Here is a 12,024-nt window from a genome sequence, read left to right as displayed (position 1 = left end):
CAACAACGTCCAGGACTTGTGCTGAGTGTACCTCACAGAAGCAAGGTTGTTCACATGTACGCTTTGATCGTTGTATTATGTAATGCACATAAGCGGGTCCAATTTTTGTGATGAGCATCCCTCACACTCCTAGCATGTTCACCTCTCTCCATCAAAAATTGCCTTCAAAGTGTCATTATTGAACATGGCCAAGTAGTCTATTGGACAGACCGCAAAGATTTCAGGATCTAAAAAATACTAAAATCATGACTTTGCCAGGCATAGCTACTGGCATACAACTTGTGCGAGAGTTGAATGCTAAGTTTGAGAGCAAGGAGAAGCTGGAAAGAGCAGCAAAGCACATGAGAGTGGAAGCCAACTCTTTTGATGCTACTGAAGATCCAGGAGCTATGGCCGTTAGAATAGAGTCTACTGCTAGTGCCACTCTCTCTCTTGATCAGTCTCAGCTTCCCCCATGTATTGCATCTTTTACCAAAAGTTACAATCTTCAACATACAAGTTCCACATCTAGGAGAAGGGAGATGGGCACACGTGAAGCGTGTATGTGTCACACATCCTGCATTTAAAGATCCACTGTATGTAACAAAGATCTTCAAAGTCCACTTGCATGGACCCACAGTGGTTGAGTAGGTTAAAGACGAAGCCATAGTTTGGGACATCGCTCATCGCGGCATTATTTATCCACTTGCCATGGTCCACCACATAGAGCGTCCAATTCTCATTTCGCGTTTTTGGAATGGCGGCCATGTAGAGCAGTGGTTAAAAGAGTGCACAACGGATGGCAATCAACCTGCCATTCGCGGTTATGTAACCACTGAAGGAACAATAGAGTTGTTCTAAAATAACATTTTTCATATAATAAATGCTTTTCTTCAGACCGTATCTACATGCGCACGACTATCTCCACAATGCCTTCACTCTCGCAACATGATGCTTCATTTTAGATAGAAGGGGGTCTATGCAGACATTGTGGATTGGGGGTCATGAACAAAGACCAAAACAACGACATGCTTTTCTCCTCTGTGTGACTTGAAAACAGAAACTAGAAAGCAGGCCGAGAGAGATTTTCCATGGGCTTCCCCAGAATGCATATCTAGTAATCCCCCTCCCTGGAATAAAGCTATAGACATCTTCTCCATGTGTCATACTTGTAAACAACTCTTGAAGTGCATGTTAGTGCCACAAGAACAAAACAAAAGGGATTTTTAAAGCAATGTACTTACCCACCTTGAGAGTGGCAAGCAAAACAATCCCTCAACCCAACCTAACGCTTTTGATCTTTCTTTCTGTCTAAACGGTGCCCATAGAGTGGGCTATGACATTGTAATGATTTCTGGTCTACGACTAGCTGATTATTAAAATGATGATTTGAATATTGTCATGTTTAGTTGTGCTTGTAAACTATATAATTGATCAAGTTATCTTGTCTCTTTCCAACAACAACATGGTGATAAAATATTATATCTCTTTCTTGCAGCATGATTAAGTTATCTTGTCTTTTTCTTTGAAGATTTAAAAGTGATGACTTGTTAACTTCACAATAAGTCTTTCTAATGATGACATATTCGCTTGATTGGCAGATATGGAAGAAGAACTTAACCACACTGAAGCACAACCCATCTAAAAATAAGAGAGAGAGTGTTATGGCTAAGAGAAATACCTCAAAGCTATTGCTAGAATAAAAGAGGACAAGTCTAGATTGCAAGGTGAGCCTCTCAGCCTTAAGGAGTGAAGGAAGCTATGTCCAAACCACTTTGTGCACCATCAACTACTTTAAATCACCGACAATGCAAAGGAATCAACTCCCGTAAAGCGATCAGATCTGCAGCACAAAGGACTCGCACGATTATTGCTATGAAGATCAATATGACGAGAGAGATTTATGCCAAAAAATAACCAAATGGAACTCTACTTTATACAACAGTGCTATGTTTATGACATCCTTGGCAGACGTGTAGATTGGTCAGACCACCCCAAGAATTTTGGTGTTGGGCATGGTCGGATTGCAGAGAAAGTGGCAGCAAGGCATGCCAATAATCCAATGCCTGCATGAAAACGTCCCATAGTTCTACTTCTTGAATAAATAGAGACACTCGTTGCATTATCAATCCAAGGGCAAGATCTTGCAAGCTAAGGAGAGACACCTAATATTTTGCGTTGCAGAATCCTTGAGATTGAGATAGAGCTATTAGAGGCCCAAGCCAAGCTGCACCAGTATGCATCACTATACAGACCATTGCCAGATCAGGATGGTCCTTTGCAACAAGAACCTGCAAGCCCATCTCCCGTGCCTCAAAGTACTGAGGTCAACATAGCTGAACTACTCTACGAGCTGACTCAATCTGTGTCTTGAGAACTTTGCTCACTTTACCCCTATCTATTTTGATTTGAAGAAAATGCAAAGTGCTACAGTTTTTGTAATTGTTTGACCCTTTTTTGGTTGTGCTCATTAAAGCATCTTGAAATATGGGGTTGCACATAGCATTGAATGGTATACCGCAAGCCGCAAAAGCTTACATCCATTTCAAGTGCAACTCAAGCAGCCATTACTTATCTAATGCTTCATACATTGTTTGGCCATTGGATGATGCTTTACTAACTCTAGTTGAGCTAGGATTTGTTGTTGTTGACGTTGAAGCATGTCCATGAAAAGGAGTTGATTGGGGAGTGTGATCATTTGCTTCCATAGACACATGCTTTGTCCTCTCATTGACAACAGACATTTCAACATCTGTTGCAACTTGTTTGGCATTAGCACTTTTCTTTTTAGCTGCTGCAAGAATTTGCTTTGCTATGCGAGCATACTTTGGTAATCTAGCATGAATATCTCTTGGCAGAACCGTACACTCAGACACATCACCAAGGACTTTAAACAAATGCTCTTTGATTCAGGTCGCATTACCACTAAACTCATGGCCGTAGGTCTTGCATTTTTGGCACACAACTCGTGGATGTAACTCCACTCCTGTCCTTTCACCATGCTGACAAATGAATTTAATCTGCTGGAATCAACAAAACCACTTGTCAATTTCGAGGTCAAAATTAATTCAAAGCAAGACATTTCAATCACAATCCTCACATTACACTGTATCGATTCATCTAAAGTGCAACCTTTTGGCTTTCACACATTACGATAATCAATAATCTTAATCACTTATTTAAAACAATACAAACAAATCTCATCATCACGTTGAACTATATCAATTTATCTAAAGTGAAAGCTTACGGCTTTCACACATTATGATAATCAATAATATTAATCAAACCTTGCAATTGATTCTCATTGGAACATGAGGACTAATTGCAAACCGTGACGATTGTCATAACTATCTGAAGTGCGAACATGAAGTTCTCACACGTCACCATAGATCTTTGAGAGCTTATCTATATGCAGTTGTTGCATGTGTACGATCACACAGTATGATAGACGTAGCAATCCAAATAAACATAATTTAATATCAATGTATTTGGACATGAGATTCTTAAATTTTAATTCCAATGAGAACATAGTGTGATGGCTTTACACAAGACGAAAAAAATCTATCTATGTTCACTTTGAGGTGAGAAAATATCTGCACGTCAAAATCGAACCTACCTAAACAAAACTGAGCTCCATTCCATTATATTTTGCAGACTGATAACCTCATGTGAGCGTACACTCTGCACATAATGGCAATCTCTAAATTATATCACTATTTCACTTCCACATGTCAGTAGACTGACCACATAGCAAGTAACTCCTAAAAAATAAACACCTTGTATGAGTCAGAGTTTGAGCTCTACACAACATTCAAAGCTTACATAATTTGAACCTAAAAAAAAGAATCAATCAAATTTTTAAAAACATTAAATTTATTTTAAACAAAAGATCTTAAAACTATTTTAAATTTCAATAATTTTTAGTTATAAACAATTTCATTTTTTTTTTCTACTATTAACATGGAATACCTTTTGTGTTGAATACTAGTCTCAACAAGGCTGATTTCATGTATAAAAGGTTGTACAGGATGCTTGGAATTTTTATGAATGCCTTCATAAGCAGGTGCAATATAGTTGGAGACTCATGAAGTATGCTTTGTTGAAATATTATGCATGTTCAAAGCTGCAGCAAGAGGTCATGTATATTTTTGTGGCGCTGCAAGTGAATGCATACAGTCTTGGATAACACAAGTTGAGCATGAGATGATGCAATTTGTAATTGACAGTGATGTAGAAAAAGCTACATATTCTTCATAAGGCTTGTCTCATGATGCTTTTATGTTTTTGCATATGCTTTCGGACGAGTGGCGTTACAGCTGGTTAGCCTTGAAGGTCTCGTTTGCTGATATGCTATTGGAGGTTGCTGAAGCCTCAAGATTCAATAGAGGACTCCCTTGTCACTACTTTTGAATCACTACAAGGTGAGTTTTGGCATATGTTGTGGAGTTTTTTTGAGGAAGACACTCGGATCTGTATGGCTTGCCTCTTATGGAGAGGTCGGTGCTTGACATGGTGGAAGATTCATCTATCAAAGAGCCTATGCATTACGATAATGAGGTTTTTGAAGATGGAAATTGTAGCGATTTTGAGTCTCAAACATCTAGTTTTTATAGATGATTTATGTGATAGTGCCTCGCTCGATGATGCATCTACTGATGAAGAGTCTTCTTGCAATGACTCGATGGTGTTTGACTTGACTCCATTCATGAGGGACATCAAATCACTGAAAGAAAGATGGCTAGAGGGATTTGAAAATGTTGATAGAGAAAAGCAAACTTTGGAATCTCCTAGGGGGAGTGAAGGTGTAAGCATAGGAGAGGGAGAGCAAGGACTCGTCTCTTGTGAGGGGTGTGTGCAACCAATAGCATAGAAGAGTGAGGATGCTTCAGTTGAAGAGCGCATTATGAGGTTTTTTTATGATGAGAGTATGTGTGAAGAAGTGGTCCAGGTGGAGAGTTTGTGTAATGATGTAAGTGATGATATTGATTTTTTTGACAGCCTCCTATCAGAAGCAGGTGTTGATGTATCCCTTCTTTTTCCTTTGGTACTGGTATGCTAGAAGATGTTAGTTGTGAATTTTTTGATCATTTGCTTGATGAGAAAATGCCTTTTGAGACGGTCATAGATGCTCCAAACGATGGTAATACTTGTGCAGATGTTGGAATGTGTTTAAGGGATTTGTATGCCTCTTTGCAGGCATGTATGCCTTTCAATGCCTCTTGAAGGCCACAACATCTTCTCATGATACTGTTACAAGTGTTTCCCAGGACTTGGAATGTGGTGTGGCTTATATTGGCCCAATTACAGGTTTTTATACAGGAGATTACAAGGAGGGAGGTCTTATGATTCATATGCATGAGGATGACAGAGTTTATGATGTGCTTTTTGGTGTGAAGTAATGCATGGCAGGCTTTCAAATTTTTCTTGGGAGCCAGGTGGTAGTTTGGTTACTTATTTGATGCATGGAGGGCCAAGTTGTTTTGTGTGGGATCTAGGTCTGAGGTGGAATGAGCATCTACAAGTGTTGCTGCTGAGCATGAATGCTCTAGTAGACTAGGGGGTTGGAAAACTATGAAAGAAGTTTTTTGGTTTGAAGTTTGCCATTCCATGTATAGATGGTGTGCTCGTTTTTCCCACTTTTCAGTGTGCTAAGGTTTCTTGTACAGTGCTATCCAATACCAATTTTTTATGTGTGCTCTTGGCTATGGTCTACAGCTCCCCATTTCACCAAGTCTAGAAAGAATTGATGCACTGAGTGGGCGTCATTGTCTATGCCAACAAATCTTGAGTGTATCCATGATTCAGCATTATGTGAAATTTTTGTATCATGCCTTAATGGAGAGAGCCTACATCGGCATCACACTCCATTGTTTGTGTCCGCTCGTCGATCATCTTGTAGAGTTGACTAAAAGTGGGAAATCATTTTGTTATCTGAAGCTAGACCTACGTACATTGGTGTGCTTAGGTAAAGAGGAATCATGGGTTTCTGAGGGAGTCGGCTCTTGGAGCAATCAGCTTGAATTACGAGGGGGTGGGGGTTGCCACCTAAAGGATTTGCGGTGGGAGCGGTGGGAGTCACTATTAATTAATATGCTAATTTCAAGACATTAAATATTGCAAGATAGAAATAGAGCAATGACAATAGATTGCACTTGAATGGAGAAAGAACACCTTGTTACAAATGAGGGTAGCTAATGGGATTTATATACAAGTTGAGGGAGTGAGGATTATCCATCACATGTGAATTATAGGTTGGTCGGAATAGACACATGTTGAGACTTACATAGGTGGAAGGGGTCCATGTCTGAATTAGGGAATAGAGGTAGGTGGAAAGAAGTCCACACTTAATAAAGTAATTAGTTACTTTTACATCCCCCTTAAGGATGGAATTCTCATTGTAACGCATTGATATTGATGAACAAAAAAGCTTTTTGAAGTAGCCATGTCGTAGATACATGCTATCCCCCCTCAATGAGAAGTTTATCCAATAGGGATCAAACTCAAATTACAAGATGAGGCTGTTTGTTTAGTGGCGGGCACAGATTTGGTGAGAAAGTCTGCCCAATTTTCTACAGATGGAACATACACTAGCTTGATGAATCCAGTTACGACTAACTCTTTCAAGAGATGAAAGGTTTTCTTAATGTGTTTGAGCTTGGATGAGAAGGAAGGTGATTTTGTAAGTGTGATGGTAGACTGATTATCACAAAAAAGAGTGATTGGATCAGTAGAGATATTGAAGGGTAGCTTCAATTCGTTGATCAATTCAGAGATCCAAAGAGCCTCGCGGGAGGCAAGAGCAGCAACAACGTATTTCGCTTCAGTAGAAGAACTTGCAATAGAAGATTGTCTTTTGGTTTGCTAAGAGATAGGACCACCAACCAAAGTGAATACATAGCCCCCTGTAGAAATACATCGAGGGTCATCGCCAGCCTAGTTGGCATCAACATATCCTGAAATAGAGACGGGGCTAGAGGGGTCGTAATAGTAAGTGAGGGCATAGTGTTGAGTGGTGTCTAAGTAGCGAAGGGTGTGCTTTGCAGCTTGCTTGTGCACTTTATAGGGCTTTGACATAGAGCGAGAGAGGATATGGCCTGTGTAGCAAAGATCGAAACGGGTGCAAGAGATAAGATAACATAATTGTTCGCAGAATTTTGGGAAATGAAAGGATGGGCAGTAGAGTGCATCAGTGTGAGTGTAGTCATGAAATTCAGGAGCAAGCTTGTGCTTAACAGGCAAAGGGGTAAACTCAGGGGTTGAAGCAGACATACCATAGAAGAGGAGGAGTTCTTCAATGTATTTGGATTGGGATAATTGAATAAATTTACTGCTGGATCTCTTATGACTTCAATGCGGAGAAAATAAGTCATAGGTCCTTTGTCGGTTACTGGGAATTCATGAGAGATGCAATCAATTGCTTGTAGCAACATGTACTCTGATGTTCCAAGAAGAGGAATGTCATCCACAATGAGGCCTAAGATAGCCATGCCTTTAGAGGTCTGCCATATGTAGATATTGTAGTCTGCCATAAGACGTTCCCAACCACATTTGAGCAAGTAGTGGTGCATGCGGATGTACCACTCTCGTGCAGACTGTTTTAAGCCATAAATGGGCTTATGCAATTTACATACATATTCAAGGTGGTGAGGGTCTTCAAAATGAGGAGGTTGTAGCATAGATGAGCTCTGGGAGCAAGCCATGTAAGAAGGCAGTTTCTATATCAAGATGATGTAAAAGAAGTTTAAACTTAGCAGCAAGTGCAATAAGAAGCCGAAATGCAGTCATACCCAGTACTGGCGAATAGGTGTCAAAGTAATCCACACCTTGTCGTTGAGTGAAGCCGCGAGCAATAAGGACTGAGCTGTTGGGGTGGTATTTCTTATTTAATAGCCATTTGCAAGAGACAATGTTATGATTCTTAGGAGGTGGCACAAGCTCCCAAGTGTTAGCTTCTTTGAGGGCTTGGAGTTCACCCAATATGGTGGCATGCCACTCCTTGCTCTCGCTAGAAGCGAGGGCATCGAGAACAGAGAGGGGAAGGGCATCTTCAAGAGGCTCTGGTGGATGTTCAAGAATCATTTCATCACTGAGGACAACAAAGAAATTGGTGGCTTCATAGATCTCGCGAAGAGAGCGGGTGCGGCCATGCAAGCTAGAGGCGTCTTGGTCCAAGTGTATAGCCGAAGTGTGTTGCGATGGCGAGGTGGAAGAAGTAGAGCTATGGGCTCGACTTCATCGACATCTGCTGGGATGGGAGTAACTGGCAAGGCTTCGTGGGAGCTGCGGAAAAAAGATGAAAATTGTGAATGTGAGACCGGTAGCGAAGGTGATGGGAGCTCACGAGGTGGAGCACCAAGTGTCTGTGGTGTGATGGAAGTAGCGGCAGTCAGGACGAACGGTGTTGGTGATGGTGTCTAATGTGAGGAGATGGGTGCAAGAGGTGGTGTAGGAGTGTTGTCGATTGGCTGTGCATGAGAATGCGAGACATGAGGAGGTGGATGGGTGATGAGGAAAGGCCTTTGGATGGTGAAGGGAGGCTCAAGATTGTGCCTAGAAGGGTGGGAAATTTGCATGGGTGTGTATGTGGGTGAGGCCATCAACAAAGATTGATGAGAAGAGTGGACTAGTGTGATGAGAATGTAGGGGGCAATGGTGTAGAATATTTTCTTGAGATGATGAATTCTTCATCAAAGACGACGGTGCGGGCAAAGATAAACTTGTGATGGTCTTGGATATAAAGGTGGTATGCCTTGATGCCAAAGCGATCACCATAGCCGATAAAAGTTGTGCATTGAGCACGTGGTGATAGTTTTGATAAAGGTTGCATCACAAGTGGGTATGCAATGCTTCCAAAGATGTGAAGGTGGCCAAGATGAGGTGGGTGACCGTGCCAGAGGGTGTAGCGTGTAGTAGTAGGATTGCAGGTGGATGGAATGCGGTTTTGAATGTAGCACGTAGTGGCGGTAGCTTCTTCCCAATAGGTGTCTGGGAGGCTAGCTTGAAGAATCATGGCACGAGCAACTTCAAATAGTGTGCGATTCTTGCGCTCGGCACGACCGTTTTGTTGTGGGTGGTCGGTGATGGAGAATTCATGTCGAATACCAGCAGAAAGATATAGATCTTTGAATGCATGGGAAGTGTATTCCCCACCACGATCTGTGTGGAGAGTTTTAATGTGGCAGCCATGTTTAGTCTCAACTAATGCCTTGAATGTGCAAAAATGAGAGAAGGTTGAGTATTTCTCGGCCATGTAGTAAGTACTTGTGTATTTTGAGAAATCATCTATAAAAGTAAGCATATACTTATTTCCAGTGAGGGAGTTAACGGGCAATGGGCCACAAACATCAGAGTGGATGAGGTTAAGAGGTGCAGTGGAGCGTGATGAGGAAGTGGGGAATGGGACGTGATGTGCTTTAGCAAGAACACAGCCCTCACAAAGTGTGATGTGAGCGAGGTGCTTGGGAAGACCTAGTGCAAGTTGGTGATGAGTGAGTTGGTGCAAAACATATTGAGAAATATGTCCTAGTCTATAATGCCATTTGAGTGTGTTTTCTTGTGTTTTTATGGATGATGCAGATGCATGTGCAGGCGATGAGTCACCCAATGGATAAAGACGCCCAGGTTTGAGGAACAAAAGTGTGACAAATTGACCATCTTCGTTTAGTGCCAAAATGTGGTAGCCTTCTTGCATGAATTTGATGATGATGCCATTGTCGGTTAGCTTGTTGACAGAGATGAGATTTTTCTTGAGACCAAGGAAATAATATACGTGAGAAATAGTGGTGTGTAGGACATTAGGTAGGTTAATGGCAGCTCCATAGGCTTTGGCGAGCTGGATGTTGTTATCACCGAGAGGCATACTTCTAGTGGGTGTTCTAGATAAGTGATGTTGGATAGCCACTGTAGGTGATATTTCATATGATGGGTGGCGCCGGTATCAAGTAGCCAGATATTGGGATACGAAGTAGCTATAGTGGTGGCATATATTTTTGCAAAGGATAAGATGGGCTATCATAAGTAGATATGTCAACATAATGAGCTTGACCATAAATAAAAGGAGATGGCTGGCCATGGCGTGTCCCCCCTTGAGGGTAAGAAGGATATAGATTAGGGTGAGAGATAGGACGATTACCTTGATTGCGTGGTTGCCGACAGTCCTTTGTGAGGTGTCCAAAGCGATGACAGTTGGCGCATTTCTTTGAATTTTGGTAAATTGTGGTGGCTTTGAAATTGCGGCTTTCTTCTAGAATTATTGTGTTGTCGAGGAGGGCCCGAATATTGAGGCTTCTTGCCGTTGTAAGGGCGTGAGTTTCTTGTCATAGTGACAAGTGCTGTGGAGTTCTGCAAGCTACTAGTGTGGTCGCGAAGTGTTTCCTCTTGATGGATCTTGGCTACAAGATTTTGTAGCTGCAAGTTAGCCATGGTGGCTTGTGTAGTGATAAAGGCTCTCCATGATGTAGGTAGAGAAGCCAATAAGAGCATACTTTGAAGCTCTTCAGGGATGGCAAGCCCTGAGATAAGTACTTCATCTAGAAGTATTTGCCACGTCTTCAAAAACTTGGAGGATGACTGACCCTCTTGCATGGTAGTGTTTACTAATTTCTTGATCAGGGAAACTTGGTAGACGAGGTCAGTGTGCTCATAGTTCTTCTCGAAGAACTTCCAAATGGCGCTAGCAGTAGTTAGCTTTTTCACCGTTTGGACTTGTCGATCTTGGCAATGGAGAATGAGCTCCATCTTGGCACTATTGTTTCTACTATGCCAAGTATTATAGGTGTCGATGAAGTATGTTGAATGTTTGTCTTCGGGGTCTTCGGGGTGGTCAGGTTGCTCCTCAACTCGTGACGTGACGTCCCAAAGTTGCAGCTGCGTGAGGTAGAGTTTCATCCAAATCTTCCACACTTGGTAGTTTGTGCCGTTAAGCTTGTCGATAATGTAGCGGGGTTGTAGGTGGATGCGGAAGATGAAGAAGCTAACTCGTCCATCTTTCGAGGTTCCGGATTCCTTGAAAAGAATGGAGAGTGAGGCTTTGAGTGTGGACTAGAGAGATAGAAAAACTAATCTTAAGTTCTAGAGCTTTGATACCATGTGAGAACTTAGAGATTAACTTAAATGTGAATAATATCACTATTAATTAATATGCTAATGTCAAAACATAAAAGAGTGCAAGATAGAAATAGAGCAATGACAATAGATTTCACTTGAATGGAGAAAGAACACCCTGCTACAAATGAGGGAAGCTAATGGGATTTATATACAAGTTGAGGGAGTGAGGATTATCCATCACATGTGAATCATAGGTTGGTGGGAATAGAAACATGTTGAGACTTACATAGGTGGAAGGGGTCCATGTGGTAATTTGGGAATAGAGGTAGGTGGAAAGAAGTCCACACTTAATAAAGTAATAAGTTACTTTTATAGAGAGTGCATGTGAAGGATAGGCCAAGGAAAGTAGAAGAAGGGTGTGCCCATCAACATAGGTGGAAAGAAGTACACACTTAATAAAGTAATAAGTTACTTTTACAGAGAGAACATGTGAAGGATAGGCCAAGGAAAGTAGAAGAAGGGTGTGCCCATCAACCATCAAGCTGCAGGCCGAGCTCTAATAAAGTAATAAGTTACTTTTATAGAGAGAGCATGTGAAGGATAGGCCAAGGAAAGTAGAAGAAGGGTGTGCCCATCAACCATCAAGCTGCAGGCCGAGCTCTAAAGTGAGCTCACAAGAACCAGCAGGAGGTCTCCATAGAGAGAGGATAGTAAGGAAGGGGACTTGAGCAGTGCTGCAGAGTAGCGGAGCTCGTTATGGGCATCAAGCTCCAAGTTGAGGTCACAATGCTGGAGGTTGACATGGACTGCCAAGGGTGAAGGAGGTGCAAGCCGATTTTCCATGCTCAAGGGTTGACGGGAGGTGATTCAGAGAAGCAAGTAGGGGAAGCAGCCAAGGCGTGAGCAGGAGATTAAGGACGAGTGAGGGCTCTCAAAGTAGCCAGAGCTTATTGCAAAGGGTGCAACTACATATAGGAGGATAATTGATAAGAGGAGGGT

General features: G+C 41.8%; 1 pseudogene; it reads left to right on the top strand.

The window, feature by feature from the left end:
- The first annotated feature begins 245 nt into the window (after positions 1-245).
- LOC147430402 (uncharacterized) lies at positions 246-5,536 on the top strand (annotated as a pseudogene).
- The last annotated feature ends 6,488 nt before the right edge of the window (positions 5,537-12,024 follow it).

This window comes from Adiantum capillus-veneris, chromosome 22 (assembly GCF_014529385.1).
Source record: "Adiantum capillus-veneris isolate H3 chromosome 22, ASM1452938v2, whole genome shotgun sequence".
NCBI lineage: Eukaryota > Viridiplantae > Streptophyta > Polypodiopsida > Polypodiales > Pteridaceae > Adiantum > Adiantum capillus-veneris.
Note: the sequence above shows the minus strand (reverse complement) of the source record. Positions and strands in the feature narration are given on the sequence as shown.